General features: G+C 41.9%; 1 long non-coding RNA gene across 4 annotated transcripts in view; it reads right to left on the reverse strand.

The window, feature by feature from the left end:
• The window catches only part of LOC141781829 (uncharacterized), a 132126-nt gene that overhangs the window by 28539 nt on the left and 80273 nt on the right, over positions 1 to 23314 (reverse strand). For 3 of the 4 annotated variants that reach the window (XR_012596955.1, XR_012596957.1, XR_012596956.1), the window contains exon 2: positions 1972 to 2146. The exons of the other annotated variant lie outside the window; for it this stretch is intronic. This is a non-coding gene — a long non-coding RNA (uncharacterized LOC141781829). The remainder of the gene's footprint in view (positions 1 to 1971; positions 2147 to 23314) is intronic. 4 annotated transcript variants of the gene reach the window in all.

The following is a 23314-nucleotide window of genomic DNA, read 5'->3' on the forward strand; positions in this document are numbered from 1 at the left end:
TGGTTAGCAAAATCTAATTATACCTTTTTGCATTATGCCCCCCATTGTTGTTTTCAATGACAATGACAATAAAGTATCTATCTATCTATCTATCTATCTATTGTATTTGCATGCACCTACAGGGATTTAGCTGTGTGACCCTCATAGTACATATCACGGTCCTGGATAGTTATCAGAGGAAACCCAAACATTTTAGTCTCTCAGTCATTCATAAAATCAGTATGTTTGGGCGTATATTTGCACATCATGAAAAAAATTCAAAGTGAAATTGCAAAATTCACATTGACACACCTGTCAGCAAGCTACGATAAAAACACTGGATATTTGTACAGAAATTGGATTAAGGTGACGTTATCTATAGACACACCTCTTCCTCCACTCTTAAACCCTTAGATTCAGTTCATCACTCCGCCCTGAGATTTATTACCAGTGACAGTTATTCTACTCATCATTACATCTTGTATGAAAAGGTTGGGTGGGCCTCTCTAACAGTAAGACGTGACAAGCATTGGTTTCTATTCCATCATATATCACTTCATATCATATCATCAGTCACTATTTGACTCATTCAAGTGATTGAACGCTTCTAATACTTGAAGTCCCGAAAACACTAAACACTATATTTGGGCAAAACTGCTGCACACTCTTGGAACACTTTACAACACACATTCAAATTTAACACAGTTATACCTAAAGGTCAATTTAAAAACATGATTACAAACTACTCCGCTCATGAATCTAACTGTTTTTAACTGCGTTCTGTTGCAGGCTGTTCTCATACACCGTTCGTAGCTATACCTACAAAAAGTAATGCACTGTAAATCGTGTACATCCCATAAAATCAATTTGTGTGTAATCTAAGTAATCGTGAACCATGAAATACAAATAGCGGCGAACCTGCGAAGAGAAGAGATCGGGGTGGATGGCTGGGTAAAAAAAACACCAGACTTTCGCCCAGGAGACCGGTGTTCGTACCTCGTGTGAAACCAGAAGTCAACGTTGATTTATTTGTCACGTAGCTTCTGTACTTAAGTAAAGCCACTTCCAGAGTTATTTTAACCCAAACCACATTCTTTTCCAAAGCCAAACTAATTATTTCTATCTTGCCTAAACCTAAGGAAGTTGTTTTCTGTGAAGACAGAAGTTTATTTTGAAAAGACTGTACGCATGTAACGAGCGTAAATTGACGTGTTGCTGGACATTCGTAGAAAAAAGGAGGAATTAATTTTTCACAAGACATCATATGAGAATACGTCGTCTGTTATTATATCTGGTTGTTTGCTTTCTCGTTAATTTCTTTATGTGTGTATTAATTCTGTATTCTGAAAATGAGGGCGTGCCCTCAATGATTCCTCTAGATTTAAGAAAAGGTTGAATGAATGAACTGTTTGCAAATTGGAAAGAAAAGGAAATGAAGTGAATGATGAGGATGTGGTGAAGTGTGTGTTTACTTAGGAGGTAAAGTGTATAAGTGACCCTGTGGTTCACATACACTTAAAAAGAATGCCAACATAAAGTACATGTTGTGTTTACCTGTAGTCAGCTTCAGTACTTAGTGTGTAATTATTGTAAGTTGGAGTCAAGCCATTAATTAATTGAACCCCCCAACGGTGCTGTGGTTAAAGCTGGGGATTTTTTGCATTGGATAACGTCTACATCTGTCCGCTTTTTCCCTCTGTATCGCTCCATCTGTCCCTCTTGCTCTCTTTCTCCTTCACCGTGTGTGGCTTAAATTACAAAGCTTTCACTCAGAAGTGACTCATGTCGGGAGAATGCACTTCTTTCTCTCTCTTCGTTTTTTTTTTTCCAACTGTCTTATTGCCTCTTAATCACACTCTCACTCCATTTTTTTAAGATCTCTATGTATTCTTTTCTCCACAGTTCCCAAGGCCATGTCTGTATTGCTCTCCTGAGCTCTTTGTGTTTTTCTCTGAAAGATTCAGCTGATGGAAAAAAATGTGAGTATCACACCTGTATGTTGCAGCAGTCCTACAGTGCACCTTGACAGACTGTAACAGCCCAGATTCCTCATCCTCCCTTTTGCAAGACCGTCACCCAAAACACCCTCAGATCCAAGTCCAGAAGGGGACAGTGTTGAGAGACACGAAGGGGGAAAAGAAGGCAGGGATCGGGAGAGAAAATGGAGCTGAGGGAGATGGATAGACACGAGACGAGCGGATGGAGAGGGAGAGAAAAAAAAGAGCACAATTAGTCATCGATTTCAAAGACAGCATATAATAAAACATTTCCCCCTTAGGTAAACCTGGTGAATGCAAACACGAATTAGCCGCCCACGCTTACTCAGTGAATAAGGCTAAAAGAATGCATGGCAGCCCACTCATCGAACACCACAGAGCCACTCTCTCCCCCTCTCACTCATTCTCTCTCTCCTCTTTCCGCCGACACATCTTATAATGGGTTTCACCTCCACCACTCAAACACGGGCTTTCGGCAGGCAACAAAAAAAAACAAAAGAAAAAAAACATTCATTCGAAAGTAAAATTGAAACATTGTTTAAAAAAGGTCCACGCCTGAGAAGTGACTGTCAGTTTTCAAGACTTTTTTTTTTTTTTTGCAGCCGCGGGATTCATCGTCAAATAGCGGCACAATGACGAGGGCGTGACAACCTGGTGAAAGGGACTGTCTGTTTTGAATCTGATGAAAAGCGTCATGTTTAATGGAGATACAAGGATGTACTTAGGGGGCAGGGGGGCAACAATCCAAAGAAAATCCCCCTCTATCCCCAAATAAAGAAAAGATGCGTTGACAGCAAAGGCCACTAATGCTACACTGCCATAGAAACTGACTGAAAGTCGTGCAGGAGAGACGTACATTAGTGAGGCCAAACCACTATTAAACGAATGAAAGGAACGAGGCTGAGCTTACTCGAGTAGTGAAAGGATCGGCAGAATGATGTGCACAAACAAATGTTAGCGAGTAATATGCTGCTTTGACTGACAAGAGAGGAGGATCAGGACCTGTTGCACCGTGTAAAAAGACAAAATCACAGCGCGTTATCCGCAGCCGCGTTTAAACAACATAAATTGCAAGCATAGTTTGTCTGCACTCGCACTCTTTTTTACACAGATGCTCACCTGAATCTGTCCTTGTTGTTACCAGAGCAACAAGAGAAATTTCTAGGGCTCTCATCAAACATGCATTTTTTTTCTCGGCGTCTCTCTCTCTCTCTCTCTCTCTTTTTAATACACAGTCACTCATAAAGTCATTGTAGTCTTTGCACAAGCTGACAATCAGCAAATAGTGACTGTTCTTGGAGGATGGTGGAGGGGGGAGACAGAACAAAAGAGCAAGAAATTCAAAGGCAGAATTTCCCAAAACCACATGGGCGTTTTACAGTGTGTCAAAAACATCAAAACTCTGACAGAGGTTAACTAAATGACGGCTTTTGTACTTTGTGTTATTTGGTGTGTGTGGGCACAAGAACAAAAAAAAAACCCACAAAAAAAACAAAACTCTGAGAAGCAAAACGAGCGAGCAACGGAGCTGTGATCTCTGCGGCATGGAGGGCGACCCCGTGTCCTAACATTTACCCTGCCATTTATGACGGAGTGAGGGAGCAGTCACATCTGACTCACATCGCGAAACTGAAAAGTCTCTCACTCCTTTGGTCATTCTCTTGCTATCTCTCTCTTTCTTTCTTTCTCTCTCTCACACACACACACACGGCTATATCTGGTAGAGATAGAGGGAAACCACAGTGACTCAGGGACAAACCACAATCAGCCGTCAACCCTTTCACTGAGGGGAAGCACGGTGACATCAGACGTGACCTTAAACATGCTGATGAGCTCTGCACACACACACACACACACACACACACACACACATGCATGACTGTATTATTATTGTACATGCAAATGCACGGACTGGCAACTGAGAAAACCCCACTTTAATTTACTGCATCTTCACATTTTCGAATAAATGCAATCAGAGACCAACTGGAAATGTTTCAGCTTGTGAAACTGCCCACTCTTTGTTTGACTGCAATATTACTTGTGAGAATATTTACCCCCCTCGTCCTCCGAAGTGAAATATTTGAGAGTTTTCAATGTACTCGGCTGCAGAAACTATGAACTCGCTTTCTATTTCTCTCTAACTCTCCGACTCGTGTTTTCAAGTAAGCTAATCAGCATCTCCTGCATTAGTCACCTCTGTACCCTCTCCATCCCTCTTCCTCCATCCCCGCCGTCTGCCTCCTGTTAGTGCTTGCACTGTTTGGCTGTGTAAGTGTCCTTTTGACTGTCATCTCGTCTGGGGCCTCGATACACTTCTCCCTCCTCCGCACTCTCTGCCTTAATGTGTATGAGTCAGGGTCTTGAGCACAGGTTTTACCGTGGTAAGTGTTGAGGAGGGCTTTTTGTGTGTGCATTTGTTTGCTTGGATTGTGCATGCAGTAGTGTGTGTGCGTGCGTGTGTGTGTGTGTGTGTGTGTGTTTGTCTGCTAATGCCAATAGGTACCATTATCTTCCCAGTGCTTCATTAGAATTAAATGTCAGAACGATTACCTGCGTCTGTGACTCACCTCTCAGCCAGGTGCTTTCTCTCTGCTCCCACATGCAACCTGCACACCAGGAATCCACAGAATGCAGATACACTCTGACACACACGCACACACACACACACACACACACACACACACACACACACACTTACACTCATGACAAACGGCAAAAGAATGGGACATACCCTATGGCCAAACTGCTCGCCCACAGATATACCTGGCATACCACAAATGAATTGGAGATATCATCACCTCGCACCAAACAACAAAAAGGCGCGCAACGGCTCCGCCGCCTCAAGCCCAGACTCATACCTTCGTTCCCATCTTACTATTTTAACCCTTTCGGATGTGTAAAACTCTCCTTGGGTGGATTTTTTTCAATCGCCCTTAAAAAATTCCATTCACTACTTCTTCCTTTCCTTAGTGCTGCCATTCACTTGAGGTCATGCACATGTGGAGAAAGGAAACATATTTAGGGACCTTTTAAAACTGATACTGGCACCCCAGATCTGACTTTTTGTTGTTTATTGGAAGTGCAGTATCAGGTGTAACCTTGCACAGCAGCTGGATTCCCGCAAGAATCACACAAAAATCCATCTCGTCAGGCTTCAAGTGATGCGTTTGTGTCCGGCGAGCCGGTGCATGCGACGGTTCTCTCTAAACAACAATGGCAGCTCCTGAAGATGTTAGCGTAGATGCTGCAGTAGCATCAGTTCTATCAGAACGGGAGAGTATTTCTTCATTGAAAGAAGAGCAAAACAACGGCACTGAAGCTTTTTCTCGATTGAAAAGACGTTTTCGCTCTTCTCCCAACTGGCTTCGGCAAGAGTTTGATTGACAGATGGTTTATCCAATCAGAGTATTTTTTTAAAGTGCCTGCTTTTTTCCAAAAAGTTTCCAATGACGGCTTCTCAGATGGTTCTGTGTAACAAACCATCTGGTGGGTCAGGTTACGTCAAGTTAGCCATGTGAGGGAATGGTTCAGTATGCTTGAAATTAACTAGTTTGTCTGACGCAGAAGCGTTTTTACCTGATCCGAACGGCCACTCTCGAAGGTGAAGGCGAAAAGCCTGCTGTCATCCTCTCCTGGCTGCATCCTATACTGCCTCACTGACCTCTCTCCAAGAGCTCTGCATCTTGATGCAATGGATCGTACAAATAGAGATGAAGGCACACACACTCGGATGATCGCTCCTTGGAAGCATTCATTGTGATGCAAAAGTGATTGAAGAGGTTGTGTGAATAATTCAAATCCCGCCTACTTGCACCACTCTGCATACCTGGCCAGTCGTTTCGTGAAGTCTTGAAAGCTGCAAAATTTGTTGAATTCAGTCCCTTAAATTCTGGTGTCAGAACGGTGTGCCGGGGCTGGGTTTTCAGATGGCAAAAAGGCAAGCACAGTACTTAGCTAAGTCTGGAGTATGAGTGTTTGGAACATACTGAGCATCTGCATGCACAGTGGTTTAAGAAGTTCTGGGTCACCACTGGAATCTACTGCTGTGAGTCCAAACTAACTACAGTTTCTGTCCTCTGCAAAGCACCAGACTTTTGAAAGCCACCTGTCAGGTCTATAAAGGGTGAGTGCATCATATGTTGACCTCTCTAGTCGACTGAAGTTTTGGACTTTTAGCAAGTAAACCATCATCCTAGTTCAATTCACATCTGTCTCCTTCTCTTCACTTTCCTCCCTTACTTTCCTCACCTCATCCAAGTTGCTTCCTGGCAGAGGACGACTGGTGAACACCAACCACCACCGTCTCCACCAGCACAGCATTTTTGAGAGATGAGAATCACGAGCGGAGAAAATTAATAAACCTCTTAGCATTTGATATTTCCACATCCCCAACAGTCTTACCGATGGGAGGAATAAATCATGACCTGCTGACCAAGCAAACAGCCACAAATACACGCAACTCATGCATACCTGACACCTTTGTCAAATGAAGCAATATGTCTGTAGTCTCTTGCTGTGTCGGCGATAACAGTTAATAACTTAATAAGTCTTTTTTTTAACCCAAAGCTCATAAATTTGAAGAAACAAAAGTATCATGAATAATTGGCCTGGTTGCTATAATCTTGCTCTGCATCTCATCCTACCCATAGACTGTATATAAGAAGGGGGACATAGTCACCGTGACGTCACCCATTGGTATGTGGACTGACATTTTAAAGCTTTGAATTTGGCATTTTGGTTGTCGCCATCTTGGTTCTTTGCAACCAGAAGTGACAGGAGAGGGTGGAGCTAAGTACAACCGAACGCTGAAGATATTTATAGGCGACTGAAATGTTACAATTAACTTTCATGAACTGAAAACACACTCCCAGACCGGACACTGGCGTGGTAGTAACCTGTCGATCACAAGGTAAGCATCCCATGCTTTAGGGTCTATTTGACTCAAAATGGGACCATAATTTACTAAATGAACATCATGCTGTATTGAAGAAGACTTGAAACTAGCGATTGAGACCATAAACTCATGTTTACAATGTTTACTGAGGTAATAAATCAAGTGAGAAGTAGGCTCATTTTCTCATAGACTTCTACAAAATTTGACTTCTTTTTGCAACCAGAGGAGTCGCCCCCTTCTTGATATTAGAGAGAATGCAAGTTTAAGGCACTTCAGCATTGGCTTCACGTCTCAGACCCGGAGGTTGACCACTGATCCCACCTCAAATCTTGACAAATCATCCAGCGTGGCCATTACTCGCACCAGCTCTGCTCGTGGAAATGAGCAGCTGAGAGTTCACTAAATAACTGCCACCCCCCGCCCCGTGTGGCGCGTCCCGCTGTCCCCTTATGGAGAGGATTATTATGGGATGTGCGGGGGTGGAGGGCTAGGTGACAGAGGTAGGTGAAATGAACTCAAAAGACCTCTGGCTAAGCGCTAGAGGAAGAACTGTCAGTGCAGAAGTCCTGGTAATTGACGATCTACAGCATTCCTGCTGTTAATATATCTCTCCCCTGCCTGCTAACGCAACGCTGCTCGGCCCAGCCACCTACGCAGTCATAAGGCCGCTCTGTAGCGAAGGCCTTGAGCTCACAAATCCAATGTTCTCTGGCTTTAAAACAGCCTGTTTTCACAGCTTCTCTGAGGCTTCAATTTTCTTTGACCTCTTGAGCACTCTTCTCCACGTTCGATATCATCCCCGGGACGTAGAACAGGCCTTACGGGCACAAGGCTGACTGCAAACACACATTTGCCTATAAATGATTGATTTTTGGTGTTAGGTGGTGTCAGAGCTATACGGCGGTGTGCAGATCGGATGCATTAAGTGTGGAAGCTGAGACTGGCTGTGAGATGCTGGGAGTTTTGGCAGCACAAATGAGGCATAAATATGACTCCATTATTGCACAACACATCATTGACTTCACATCTCTCTACATGGGGCAATACATGTCTCTCTCTGTGTCTCTCTGATCTCGCCGGCATTCATGAACTGCCGTTTGCAGCGTTCACACACACAAAGCTGTACAATTAATTATGGGTGTATGTACTATTTATCTCCCTAAAGCCACAAAACAGAGACATAGAGCTATTGTATTTTAATGCAAACATGGTAGATGGGCAATTACAAAGATAATTTTAACGACACATGCACACGCCTATGTATGCATGCCTCATGATTTATTCCCATACAGGTCTGTAAGGGTGATCCATGTTAAAACCTCTCATTATCTTGACAGTCAGCATATTAACTAGACCTTACTTGTCCCATTACCACCGAAAGAGAGAACATCATGTATCTGTGGTGCCACTGTCTGTTTTTAGCTTACATTATTCATATAGAATCACAATATGCTCCGTCTCATTCTCACAGTTGCTCTTCATCAGTCCGCTGCCAGTTATCACATGAATTGTTGATGCACTAAGCTGAACATGAAGATGGCAGTCCTGCCTTTTACACAGCATTAAAGGAAGACAGCCTGTTGACATCATACAGTACATACCACAATTTGTCATGTGTCCCGATGAGGAATATCCATTACAGTTCTTCATGCTAACTCTCAAAGCTGCAGTCGGTAACGTTGAGCAAATATGATAAAAAAAAAGTTATTTGTATATAAACACAGAAAATTAAGAAATTACAAAGTAGTTTATAAATTGTACTTCCACTGATCAGTGAGACATAAATCCCTCCAAACAGGTTTTGTGTAAATTTGTTTTCTCAGTAATTCAGCGTAGATGTTTTATTTTGTTTTGTTTCTCACGAAAAGTACTTTTGTATTTTTGTGCTTTTATTCTTTCAATGAAACCTTCGGCTCATCTAGCGTGTTCATCAACCCTTCACTCAGTGTGGAGACCCACATGGAAGAGTGAATAAAATCCATCAAAAAGAGACAAACCTCCAGTTAAAGACATGGAAAAGTGGTGCAGGGCAGAGTACTATCTTATGACAGGTTGGGTTTCAGTCATCTCCTCAAATAATCCTCTGGATTTCATCAGTAAATGTGGGTGAAACACGTACTTCATAACCTTTTGTATTATCTGCAAATGACGCAAGAACTACGCAAATAGATGAGAATCAAGCTGTGACTTTGGTCCTAACATCTAAAATAACCAGTAAAGAGTGTATTTCTTCTAACACTTACCAAGTGTGACTGATTTTTATTTTAAAGCAAAAATGATGTATATAGTATGTCATTGTTTTTCTATGTTTGTATTTTATATTTTCTAAGTTAGTTGTAGTAGTCTGCTATATTTATAGTGTATTCTAATATATTCTTTATATTGTGTTTACTATAGGTATTTATCTCTAGTGTATATTTACTGTTCCTGTACATTGCCTGGATAACTTGCTTCTGTAACACTAGAATTTCCCAATTTGGGATCAATAAAGTACATCTATCTATCTATCTAATGCAATGTTACATTTGGGACATGCGTCATGTTCGTACAGGAGACTTAAAATACATTGAGGAAATTTACTAAATAGTATATCACAGGATATTAACTCCAAATATTTAACTACAATCATGTTGAATTAGTTATATTTATTTGAAGAAATAAAACTCAGCTGTTGTTTAATCAGTTTCAGGTTAATGGAATCACATTATTTGTAATGTAAATTAGCCATTTGTGTTCCACAAACTTGTCATTGCTATTACTGTACAGCTAGAATGTCTGCCTCGTGGTCGTATGCCTCCGCCAACAAGTTGCAGTTTATATCCTTGTCTGTCCAAAATGTCATCACTTCATCATTTTATTCTATTATACATTTGTGTGAAATTGTCAGAATTAGCAGATGAATTCTTGACTTATGACCAAAAACATGTTTTGTGAGGTCAGAGTGACCTTTGACAACCAAAATCCAAGTGGACGTTTGTGCCAAATTTGAAGAAATTCCCTCCTCGTGTTCCTGAGATATGGACAGACAGATGGACGGATGCACGGACAACCTGAAAACATAACGCCTCAGTCCACGGCTCTTGTCGGCTCGGAGGCATTAAAAGCATGATCTAAAAAATAACGGTGAAAAAGAATATCTAAACAAAACGGTATTTGTGTTATGAGCCAAGCACTTTACTTTTGAGTGTCACTGTTTTCACAGTGTTCTCTGTCTTTTCCTGTGAAACGCTTTGTTCTGCCTGCTTGCTCTCGTCACTGCAGACCTGCCGAGAGTCAAAACAAGGTACACTTTGGCCCTGAATGGATGGATCCCCCACCCACATCTCTTTCCTACTCAGCCAGACTAAACCAGCCATGCCCAGGAAGTGCACCAACCGCTGCTGATATCAAAGTATTTACATATTCAAAACAGATTTCACATACGCAACAGGTTTGGGTTTCGTATTTGTGGTTGTTAGTTTCCTAGCTTGTTTGTTGCACTGATTTATGGTTGAGAAATTTATTATTATAATGTAAATTATTATATCTTAATGATCATCATTACTGTCAGCATTCAGCTGTGATGACTGGGGCAGGATGACCTGTGAAAATGAGTCTTTAAAGAGCCCTCTTTTTATGTTTCTCTTCATTCAAGGGCAGCAGCACTTGAGCAGCACTGCTAGGTGTGATTACTGCAGAGCTGAATAGGAGATGGAGAATAAAACAAAAGATTCGCAAATACATGCTACTGGAGGCTCTGTCAAAAAGCTACTGCACACTCCTACACAGTGCCGCCCACACACACAAACACACACACACACACACAAACAACTACTACACACTAATGTGTATGCACGCATTCAGATGGCGGCACACAAAGAGAGATAGATAGATACACACAAACGCACGCATGCACGAGCACATAGACGAATACAATGGCCCAGAGGCTTCTTTTGAAAAATCTGAGATTTTCTTTTTTTTTTCCTCCCCTATCCTTCTCTTCAGTAGAACCATATGGGGAACGGGAAGAGAAAAAGTGCAGTAGAGGTGCAGGTTATCTTCATATTTATTCATCAGGGTTCATCTCTCTCCCTGCAGACAGTGCTGCATGAAAAACATCAGATGGTGGGTAGGATCTGCCTGCTATTCTCAGCTACAGGCTTCTCAGAGCCCGAGGTACCGAGGTCCCAAAGGCTGCTGCAGGTCTGTGGTGAAATAACCTTTTCCTTGAGACCGGAAAAATGCATCTAAAAGGATGCGGGACCTTCGGGGATTTGTAGAACGAGCAGGAGTCGATCATATCACGTATATCACAAAGCAGAAACATTTAGCACTGGAGGTGTAACATTTGGGAGGATCTGATTTTAGATCTGCCTCTTTCCTGAACCTCCATTCACCCCCCCTTCAGATTCTCCATCCCCAACACATCACAAATCCCATATCATAAATACTTAATTTTATTGCTTTTACATACTTGTGGGAACGAACATATGCACCCTGTAAATGTAACCACACATGTGCTAGTGTGTGTGTGTGTTTGTGTGGGACTGAGGAGCAGAGGCTAAGGTGAAGTCTGCGTTCGCCAGGCTGAGTGGATGGATGGAGAACATCCGCGTTAGTCGTGACTGCTCAGGCATCTGTAGGAGGATCTGACTAGCACTCGCTGCTCCCTTATATAACACACTGGAGCACGTTGAGCGCTGATTACGAGGCCACAGGTCAACTCTCTCAACACCTCTGCAATAACGCGTGTGTGTATGTGTGAGTTTGCAAGATTTAAGATTATGCGGTTTTCAGTGTGGGTGCGGCTGATTTAAAAGCGAGCAGCTATTGCATATACGGGCTGTGTGTCTGCGTGCACGTACTGACCCACAAAACAACGGAAATTAAAACAATTAAAAATGTGTTCCTCAAGTTTACAGATTTTGTAGCAAATGTTCATTCATTTTTCTTAAATGGTAAATGGATTTGCATTTATATAGCTGCCTTTCTAGTCTTCTGACCACCAGTTTTGCCAACTTTGCAACTTTGTCGCTAGATTTAGGAACTTTTCAGACCCTCTTAGCGACTTTATTTCTTAAGGCCGGCCCACACTAAAAGATTTTTTAAATCTTAACAGATGTTCAAAATGTGAGAGAGCCCACACATAACATGTTATGATAAATTGAACAGTTTTGTTCCTATAGTGTGTGGAGAGCAACGAGTCCCGACTCTCAAAAAAACAGAAATCTCGCAAAATCTCTCGTGATGAAACGTAAACAAACATAGCGGGCAGGATGAATTGCGTTGTTAGTTTCTGCACTACTTTGTACTGAGAATTCAGAAAGGATGGATGGATGAAGTCATGGAGACACATTAAATAAACACTTGTGTTGTTGCCACAAATCAACAAGCTGGTCCTCCATTTCTGAGCTCCATCTTATTACTATTTTATGCTTCGTGTTTTGCTTTAGCTGATGCATTAGACGCGGCCGCCATGATGGCAGTTGTTGTCCTTGCGCTTCCGTCAGCTTGGTTCTCAATTGGCTATCGTTCTTTCTCATGTGACTGCGTCATCGGCTGTCCTCTGGGTTCCCAACACATAACAGGATATCCCATCGTAAATATTGAACATGTTTAATATCTATGATTTGAAATCGGTGCGGCTAGGATGGACTTCCAAGCCGATCGGAGGGATGTAAAAAACGCTCTTAACATGCCTCACACTACAGGAATATCTGGAAAGATAAACTTTAGAACCATTAAAAAAATCGGGACTTTGCTGACGATTGTCAGAAGCGAGGAATCGGGGCGCAAAACCGGCTTTATTCTCATGTAGTGTGTACCCAGCATTCTTCACATCAGGAAAAAAAGCGAGAAATATATTATGTAATTCATTCCCATGCATGCTGCTCAGAAGAATCACAGTCCACAGCTCTGCTGCCAACAGCACAGGGTCTCTCCTCTCCTCTCTCAGGCAGTCAGCCGACACGACCACTAAGCTTTATGCAAATGATGCACGATGACGTTATATATGCAAATTAGCATATGACGTAATCTGCCGATTTTGAGCAACATTTGGAGCTATAGTGCTAGCTACTTTCATTGGAAAAGAGTTGGCAACACTGCCGAGCACTCAAAGCACTTTACACTCCATGTCAACATTCACACACACATTCATACCCTGATGACAGACACGGTGCCACCTGCTCATCAGGATGTAAACGAATGCTCGTTCACACACCGATGGCACAGCCTTCGGGAGCAATTTGGGGTTCAGTATCTTGCCCAAGGATGACTAACTAACACACATATTCACTACCCTCCCCAAAAACAATGAATAAATGTAATATCTCAGTTACCATAGAGGGGTCGTTAAAAGTATTCAAAATAGGGCTGGCAAAGTTAACGCGGTAACGCAAATTTGGGTAGTCAGTTTTAGAGCTAGAGTGAAGATACTGGCATCATATTAAACTAGAAAACCTAAAGAATCCATTGGTACCAACCATGTCATACTGGCTTGTTGTGAAGGAGCCTAAATAACGCTCCAAACTTAAGCTAAATTTTGACTGAGGCAAAACTGGCATCGCCTTTTTCAAAGGGGTCCCTTGACCTCTGACCTCAAAGTATGTGAATGAAAATGGGTTTTATGGAACCCACAAGTCTCCCACAAATGTGAGGTTGATAATAAGCAACCCAATAAGCACGCTCTAGGCTAGGCAAAGCAGTGAGTGCTGCTTGTAATCCCACACAATCCAAAACTTCTTGGGTATTGAGGAGTATTTTTGTGGTAACCTACTCAGGCAATCGGCTCAAAGTCATCGTATAAGAGACTTCATACAAACTTGAGCGGCGGTGAGCAGTGGCAATGCACTCAGCAGTGTGTGTACTGGTAGTTCTGTTAGTTGTTAGCCAAACACACCGTCCAAAACAATAAAAGTGAGCAAACTGATTTCCCCGACTGTGTCTCTGGCCACAGAGCAGCGGCTGAGCGGCGGCGATGATGCACTCAGCTGTGTAGTAGTGAGTGAGGAGTCAGCAGTCAATCAATGGCAGCATCAAACGGGTAATGAAAGGTGTTTGAGTCACTGCAACCACGGGAGGTCCTTGAGCATGCAGCCATAAATGAGCACCCAAAGTATTATGCAGTTTGGTGCAGCGGTATGCGAGATTAGCCGTGGACAGACACAGAGATGCTCACTCACTCAAAAACACACACACACACACACACACACACACACACACACACGACTGATCTCATTATTAATATTCTGATAGCAATCATCTATGCGGGAAAGTATAAATGTGCTTGAGGCCAATGCGTTGGTTGTGAGGGGTGAGCCAGAGGCAGTTAAGCTGACCCTGTCAGATGGTTTGTTACACAGAACCATCTGAGAAGCCGTCATTGGAAACTGTTTGGGAAAGGGCAGGCACTAAAAATACTTGGCAGGTCGCCTTCAGTGCCGTTCTTTGCTCTTCTTTCAATGAAGAATTACTCTCCAGTTCTGATATAACTGATGCTATTGCAAAGTCTACGCTTACCTCTTCAGGAGCTGCCATTGTTGTTTAGAACGAACAGTCACCTCTATGTGTCGTCTCAACGGGTCTTACACACCTAAGCCACGCCCGTAGCTGCAGTAGCTCCTTACAGGACGCCGATTGGTCCGTTGTCTGGCGAGCCAGACACAAACGCATTACTTGAAGCCTGCCAAGATGGATTTTTGTGTAACATTTGATTTCGTGAGAAACCAGCAGAGGCAGTGGCGGCGCCAGAGACTTCTAGTGCTATGGGGTTGCTTGACTTTTCAGTGCGGGTGCTCCGAAATTTAGGGTTTCCCATTAATGTGCCGGTCGCCTCAGTTTAATATCTACTTCAACACCTCTGACACATGTATATATACGTGCACATACGCAGTACTTGCTCCGCGACAGTTACAATTTCATTCTGTGTTAAACACAAGGCAACATATTCATCTCAAGGGATGTATAGATGTACGGGTTACAAGCCTGCCTACGTAAACGCACCTCAATATAACATTTCACACAATTATGCCAAGGACATGGCTTTCACACAAGCAGCAAGCAACAGATTCTGAGATCATAAACTCACGCTGCTGGTTTCCAACACCTCTACTAATGAATCAATAATATTTCGTTCCATAGACCTAATGTTATATGAATGAGCATTGCGTTGTGTTCGCATCGCGACAGACCGACGACAGAGAGAGAGAGAGAGAGACCAGCATAAACAACTGACTTTGAGTCTGTGAATGCTCTTATTAATAAATAGAAATAAACAATGCTTTGTTTGCTGTTGACAGTTTTGTATAGTTTTAATAGCTAGCTTCTCGGCGTTGTCCAATGTGCTCCAGGCGCTGTGGATTTTTGATGACTTTTCTCTCCCCGTGACCCGCCAGAAATCCCCCGTCAGAAACTCACGTGCATGCACACTTTGACTCGCTCAATAAAATCCATTCTAAGACATTAAAAATCATAAATAAACCGCAGAAATGTCTTGGGGGTGCTAGGGTGTGTGGGGGGGGTGCTATGGCGATCCTACAGCAAGCCCCAAGCCCCTCCCTGGCGCCGCCTATGGCCAGAGGTCTGGTCAGGAGGGGCTCGCCAGAGCGCCACTTCCATCCAAACCTCCTGAAGGCATTTCAGAGAGAGGAAAAGGGAAAAGCCCAGGACTGGGTTGAATCTTTTTCAGAAATATCAGGCTATAAAATAAAGCCTCAAGCTATGTAGATATCAAGAGGATGCTTTCAATCAACAATCCCCTCCATTATTCCAGTTTACGTGGACTCCAGTTGGAAATATACTCTATATAAATGTATATAAATATTTACATAGTAGGTTGCATTCAGATCTAGAAAATATGGCACTATCTTGATAGTGAGATTAGGCGAGATTTATGGCAGGACATGAACTCAAATGTAGGCCGGGCTTCAAGGGATGCAAGAAGTAAGTTCATCTATTATAAAATGGTCTGGATAATGTTTTACACCCATCAAACTGTTTAAAATAGACTATAAATGTTGGAAATGTAACAAGAAAGTGGGTATATTTTTATATGTTCTGTGGGATTATCCTTTTTTTAATGAGTGGGTTTTTTTTTTTACATCTCTGCTTTATTTTTGATAATGAGAGAGAGAGGCTCAAAGAATCTCTACAAAATCCCCACACATGGGCCTGTGATGGTACGTCTCCTCAGGATTAGTCATTTCCACGCTTCCCATTCATTGTCTATGTAAGCAGTCGTGCAATGCATTCTGGTAGCACAGAATTTAATGTCACGTGACTGTCCCTGTGGTTTCTCAGTGAAAAGTTGTAGAGATGTCTGTACAGGTGAACCTGCTTGGCCAGTCTTCCCTCGATGGCATCCATGTTGAAATGAAAAGTGCAGCGCGCAGAGAGACCAGGTAGTTACAAAAATTGATGCATGACCAAGCGCTGCGACAACTTGCGGAGCCTTCTTGCATAATATAACATAAGCCTTGATGATAGAATTTTATGGCGCATGCACCTCCGCTGAATTCACTACAAAAACACAAATCAGGGGCGTCCAGCGCGACTCGCCGCCTCTGGAAACTCCCAAAAAACGTGTAAACTAACTGTTGTTAATAGAAAATGAAGACAGATTCAGCAACTGCATGGCTTATTTCTCACCTCAAATGTTTCCAGAAACATTTCATGAACTATTTTCATGTTATAACAGAAAACATTTCCAAACGAGCCGCCATGTTGGTTCCGGTTTGAAAGCCAGGAACAGACAGCCCATGAGTGAAAGTGTTCGTCCAATCAGGTGCCGAGTGGCAGCCCATCAAGCGTCCAATGCTGGGAAGCAGTGCAACCCCTCGCATCCAAAAACGCCCCCGTTGACATGTACTATTAACATGTTAATATTAAACCTCTCACTCCACCAGGACTCACTGAAGCAGAGTTCGGGTTTGCAGTAACAGGTTTTATTGGAGCAGCAACAGTGATTGTATGTAACTGGAAGAGCCCAAATAGACCCTACATAGAGTGCAGGGTAAACTCATGACAGACTGCGAGGGTATATAAACAGTATATATTTATATGTACATTTTTTTATTTGTTTGTTTTTCTCCTCATTTATTTTTCCTTTTTAAATATCTTTTTTTAAATTTGATGTTACGTTTTTCTGTAAAAGCGGTAGACACATCACATTAAAATGTGCAAATGGATATTATGCAATCTATGTATAACATGATAAACATCAGTCAAAAGGAGAAGTGAGAGATTGGTGGACATTTTACAGGTTGCTTTTTAAAATTCAAGATTATAACATCACCTTCTCTCCCTCTCTCTGTGTGTCTCTTTCTTCTTCTTTCACACTCTTTTTCACAGTGAATGTGTGTCCAGATGGAGTGTGTACCGTGCTCTCAGATGGCCTTCTGTCTGATCGTCCCCCATACACCTCCATGTTTCACCCCACTGCAGGCATGCGCGAGCAAACACACACCATCCCTTCTTTCTCTGACACACATACATACACACGTACACTAATAGATATAGCAGCAAAACAGTTCTGCCTTCCTATCCATCAGTCATATATTTGAGGTTTGAATTACAGCTGCCGTACGTAACGGTGTGTGATAATGATTAATCGCAAATTAATCACACATTTTTTATCTGTTCAAAATTATCCTTAAAGACAGATTTGTCGAGTATTTAATACTCGTATCGACATGGGAGTGTGAATATGCTGCTTTATGCAAATATATGTATATATTGATTATTGGAAATCAATTAACAACACAAAACAATTGCAAATATTGTCCAGAAACCCTCACAGGTACTGCATTTAGCATAAAAATATGCTCAAACCATAACATGGCAAACTGCAGCCCAACAAGCAACAACAGCTGTCAGTGTGTCAGTGTGCTGACTTGACTATGACTTGCCCCAAACTGCATGTGATTATCATAAAGTGGGCATGTCTGTAAAGGGGAGACTCGTGGGTACCCATGGAACCCATTTTCATTAACATATCTTGAGGTCAGAGGTCAAGGGATCCCTTTGAAAATGGCCATGACAGTTTTTCCTCGCCAAAATTTAGCGCAAGTTTGGAGCGATATTTAGCCTCCTTCACGACAAGCTAGTACGACATGATTGGTACCAATGGATTCTTTAGGTTTTCTAGTTTCATACAATAACAGTATCTCCACTCAGCTTTACAACAGAGCCCGCTACAACCTAAAAATCGCAAGATGCATTAATGCGTTAAAGAAATTTGTGGCGTTAAAATGAGTTTGCGTTAACGCGTTATTATCACGTTAACTTTGACGGCCCTAATGTGCACATATACAGTAGTTTTCAATTAATTTGTGATAATTCTTGTTCTGCTCAATGCAAACCGAGACTGATCATTTGCATTTCTTTCTGTTATTTTGTTATTTAATTCTTTAACCCTTCATATTCATAGTCTCTCCTCACAGTTCTCTCCGGTAGCTTCTTTCTGTTTTTATTTATCGAGTTCGAGCAAAGCGATAATTCTTGACGGCTGTGCAGCTTTGGAGTATAAATGTTTTGTTGCATCAGGGTCCTTATTTGAACTGCACCCGCATACATATCTTTACATGTAGCAAATCATAAAACTGGATGCATAATTTGATCAAAAGCCTTTTAAATCAACTTGCGTGTCAGCTACAGCACACACGGCTTTGTGGCCGAGGCTACCTCTGCGATGAAGAGGCAAAAAAAAAGAGGGAGTGAGATTTGCTCTCATAAAGGCTTTCGATTACAGTGCGCTGTGATTGTGTGTCGGAGGGGAGGGTAAATCCAGACATATTCAGAGAGGTCAGCCGGGTCAAATTCCTCAGGAAGAGAATGTGGAGACGAAGGCAGAAACATGGGAACTCAGGAACCCACCCTGCAGCTCTCGCTGCACCCAGCGTTAACTGTTGCTTAGAAACCAAACAGCGCACCTCACTTTTTTCCTCCCTTCCTTTCTTTCTTTCTTTCTTTCTGCCTCCTAAACCTACAATTTTCATTATGATTTGCTGTTAAAGAAGCAGCTCTTGAGGTGAATTGGTGTACTGATATTCAGGTACGACAGCGGGCAATAAAACAATTGTATCCTGATTGTGGCAAACACTCGCCCAAAGAATTACTGCACTAAAACACTGGGTGTGGTTGTTATGTGTGTGTGATAGAAATAAATAAAGACGAGGAGATACAGGAGATAAATGTGAGAGTAGGGGATTCCTTCTTTCTAAGCTCTCGTTTTTCCTTTCTTTCTCAGCAACGCTTTCAACAGATAACACAGAGAAGATCAGTCAACGGTCGTCCCCGTACAGTCACGCTGTTCTTTCCCATAAAACTACACATTCGCATTCATTCCTAAGCTCGTCTAAACATCCTGATGCATGTCACCCTGTGTTTTACCTTCAAAAAACAGAGTAGAGTATTCAGTCTCTTTATCTTTGAAGCAGTCAGGATTGTCAGCCCGGTGATGTGTATTCTGCTTGATGCCGTTTTTATTGGTAAAATGTCAGGGGAACTAAAAAATCGAAGTTTTGTCGAGGAATATAGTGAGCACGAGGTCGAGAGCCTCCCAAATGTTCTAACACTTACAATAGTTACGTAATGTTACGTAATCTAAAAAAACAAAAGGGGATATTTGAAACTACAACCCTCTGATAGCTCCAACGCTCTGTTAAATTTGCACCACATCTAAAAGACACATCCACTGTGTTCATGTGTTTCTCCTCTTTGATGTGAAGCGGAGAGGAGGATGGAGGAGGAGGAGGAGGAGGAGGAGGAGGAGGAGGAGGAAGGGACGGGGAGGGACGAGGGTGGAGGACGACGTAGGTGTAAAAGCAGCTGGGGAGAGGAGGCAGAACTGACACACAAAGGTGGACGATGCTTCATTTCCAGGGAGAAGTCTTCCCATGAGTCCTCTGCCTCCTCCATATACATCCAAAGAACGAGCGAACCCCGCAGCATCCGGCCGCTGAAGCAGGGATTTCTCTGGCTGTTATCTTGAAAACACGCAGGTGAGACACAAGGTTAAGTACACGGGGAGGAGGAGAAGATATCCGACATTATACTGTGTAATATGTAACTCTGGGGAGGTGGAGGGAGAGGTATCTGATGGTGGTGTGTAGATAAAGTGTGTGTGTGTGTGTGGCAGCGGGATGATGAAGTCTAACAAGACGGGACGACTCGAAACAGATTCTACAAGAGGAGGTGATTTCTCCTGATGGGAACAGAAACACAGGTGTGTCCCGGCCCGGTCGGCAGGAAAAAAATTGGTTTCTGCAAACCACGAATACGCTGATGTCGACTTTTGTGACATAATATATCTAGAGCACGTTTTTGAAAGCTACGTGGTATAAATAACGAGTATAACAAGAGAGAAAGTCCACTAAAAGTTTAATTAGTTTGCCAAAACAATAGACAAAATGCACAATAAACAAAGTTAAAGCAAAATTTGACTGAAAGCATTATTATTATTTTCAAATTTTCTATAGATATCACAATAATATCTTTATATCGATATATATATCGTGAATTCTTTTGGCCACAATAATCATATAGTAAAAAAATCTGATATCGTGACAGTTCTTATATTTATCTACAATAATGGGACAATAAATGTGACAAAACAAAAGAAATTTGACCAACATGAAGGGATTTTGCTGTGTTCATGTCCCTAAACCATCAGCTTAGGGTCATTAATAACACCTTTTCAACTGTAGGATCTGTTCAGCTGAAGTACCGCTGTGCATTCGGAAGAGTTTTAACACATCTCATTAAACAATCACGTAGTTACACGAGAAGGTGGGAAAATAGACTAATTAGCCTAAAAGGGTGCTTTTCGTTGCAGCTCAACAGGGTAATGTCTAGAACAACAGGTGACGGCACCAATAACGACACAACAATGGTGTGAATATTTGCAGACTGTTGCCAGTGTGATCATGCCTGGTTTATAGATAACGTTAATTTACAGTTATGACTTCACAGTTAAAATGATAATCTGCATGATTCCTTTTGAACTAGAAACGACTTTTTTGGAGTCGAGTATCGTCCTTTCCACAGCAGACATTTTGACTTGTCATCACCTACAATGATTGATGGCTCTGTTCGAAGCCAGAGAGTCAGTATGCAAAATACCAGGAGGACCCTGAAACTGGCTCACCTACACACACATGGAGCCGTTATTAATGTCACGGTTGACATCTTTACACGGCAGCATAGATCAGTTGCATCACCCAAGAAGAAGAGATCTGTACTCACAATATGCTTTTTTTTCTTCTTAACAGCAGAAAAGTACACCTACGAATGTCTCGTCCTCATCATTAGTAAATGGCATAACACTAATTGTACATTTAATAGCTCACAGCAGGTGTAAGCCATCATCACTTCCACAGAGAAAAGAGAACCAAAAGCTGAACTCCTACACCTTAACTGTGTCCCAAATCCCTCATTCACTCATTCACATTAGAAAAGCTGTATGGAAACAGCACAATTCTTTAAAGAAGTTGATGCGCTGAATGGATTATGGAAACGCCGTTGCCGAATAAATCCTGACGTAGCGAACATTTAACTCGCGTGACTGATCAGCAGTTTCTGCTGTTGCCACCTTCTCGGATATATATCTATATTGTCTTTGTCTCTGGACAACATGAAACGTGTCCAATACTAGCTAGTATGAAAGAACAATTAAAACTTGCCCAATTGAAACAAATCCCTGAAGACCGTTTTCCATTTTTCTTTTAGTTCATAGACATTGACTCAGCGATTATAGCTTAACTATTGAGATTCTATGTAACTCGAGACAAACCTTTATTATTCTACTCCACGTAGATCATGAACCTTTGAATATAATAACGACTCGTTGAAATCGGTTGAGAAATGTAGACATTATGGTGCTTTTTATCCAGAAAAACAGCAGTTGATTTGTATAGGGTTACAGATCAGTCTTGCCCTGTCCAATATGGCGTTCACCACAACGGGCTTAAGCGTCCAATGTGGCATTTATGTATATATTGCTATGGGTTAGATGGCCAAAGCAACTTGTTTTGTTTCCAGTTTGCAACCTCTTCTTCTTCTACGCTGTTTACTGGCGGATTACAGCCTCGCGTAGCCTATAGCACCAACTTCTGACCAAACTAAGCAGCCTAGTTCATTCGCTCCAAACCAGTTGATGGAAATGCACCTAATTCACATTTCTTTTTTTGCGACATTTCAAAAGTTCACTTCAAATTGACTTAACAATTGAATGGAAACAAGAGTGTTGTCATTTTGTGGAACGTCTGACAAATAGTGTCGCACAATGATAATTGTTGCATCTTTAAAATGTCATGCGCTGCATTGTGGTATTGTTAGCAGACAGTAATGTAGTGTGCCACAAACACTCATTTATCGTTCCATTGTTGAAAAATGTGTGGCACGAAATAGAGCATAAATATCAAACTCAGAATCCGGACACTAATAAAAAGACAAAGGGTAAATATTAGTGTGCTATACAGTAAAAAAAAGGGTGTGATTTTGGACAAAGCCTTTAATTGACTCCCTCAGCCACGAAGGCAAAACCAGCATGTGAGCAGCTGCCAACCGTGTCTCCTACAAAATTGCATTCCTATACAACTAAAGTTGCAGTTTTAAACAGTTTTTAACGCGTGGTTAACGTTGTAAATTGAAACAAAACAAAAAAAACGACTTGGTTAGGTTTAGTAAAACATCATGGTTCGGCTTAAAATGACTATGTTTGATACTTAATTAAACTACTGACATAAATTAAAATAAATCAATGTTGACTTTTAGTTTCACACGGGACACAAACAGCGGGCTCCTGGGTGAAAATCCTGCGTTTGTTTGACCCATCCACCCCGACCTCCTCCCAATGCAGACTTCCACGGACTATCATTACAAACGTATTTGTGATACGTCAAGAGCAAACGTAATCCGCAACAAAATACGTTTTCCTCGAAATGTAATTCAGAAAGAAGTTTAGTTGTATGGGAACGTAATATTTAGGAGACAGAGCTGCAGCTGCAGTCCTCCGTCAGTCGATGAAGTTCTACACGGAAGTCAGGAGATTGACTTGAAGCCCCCTCCTTCCCCCTACCCATCAGTCCGTGTGTCTGGATGTGATTGTGCCTGTGTATGTCGCTTTTTGTCGTTCGTCTCCTGTCTGTCTGTCTCACACCGTTTTCCCCCCCGACTATGTTAAAGCGTCTTTGAGAAAACTATAAAGCGCTATATAAATCTAATATATTATTATTATTATTAAAAAGACATTTTAGGTCCCAGTTACATGTGTAAAGTGTGAGTGAAATGTGAGCCTTCACGCTGTCAGTGTAGACAGCTCTATTGATTCAAACCGTCTGTCTAATGATTAGCTTCTGTCTGTGAATCTGCATACTGACCCCTCAGGTACCCCGCCATACTGAGAAATAAGAAACCTTCTGACATCCAATAATGAATTCACAGTTAGTTTATAAATGACACAAGT

This window comes from Sebastes fasciatus, chromosome 14, assembly GCF_043250625.1.
Source record: "Sebastes fasciatus isolate fSebFas1 chromosome 14, fSebFas1.pri, whole genome shotgun sequence".
NCBI classification, from domain to species: domain Eukaryota; kingdom Metazoa; phylum Chordata; class Actinopteri; order Perciformes; family Sebastidae; genus Sebastes; species Sebastes fasciatus.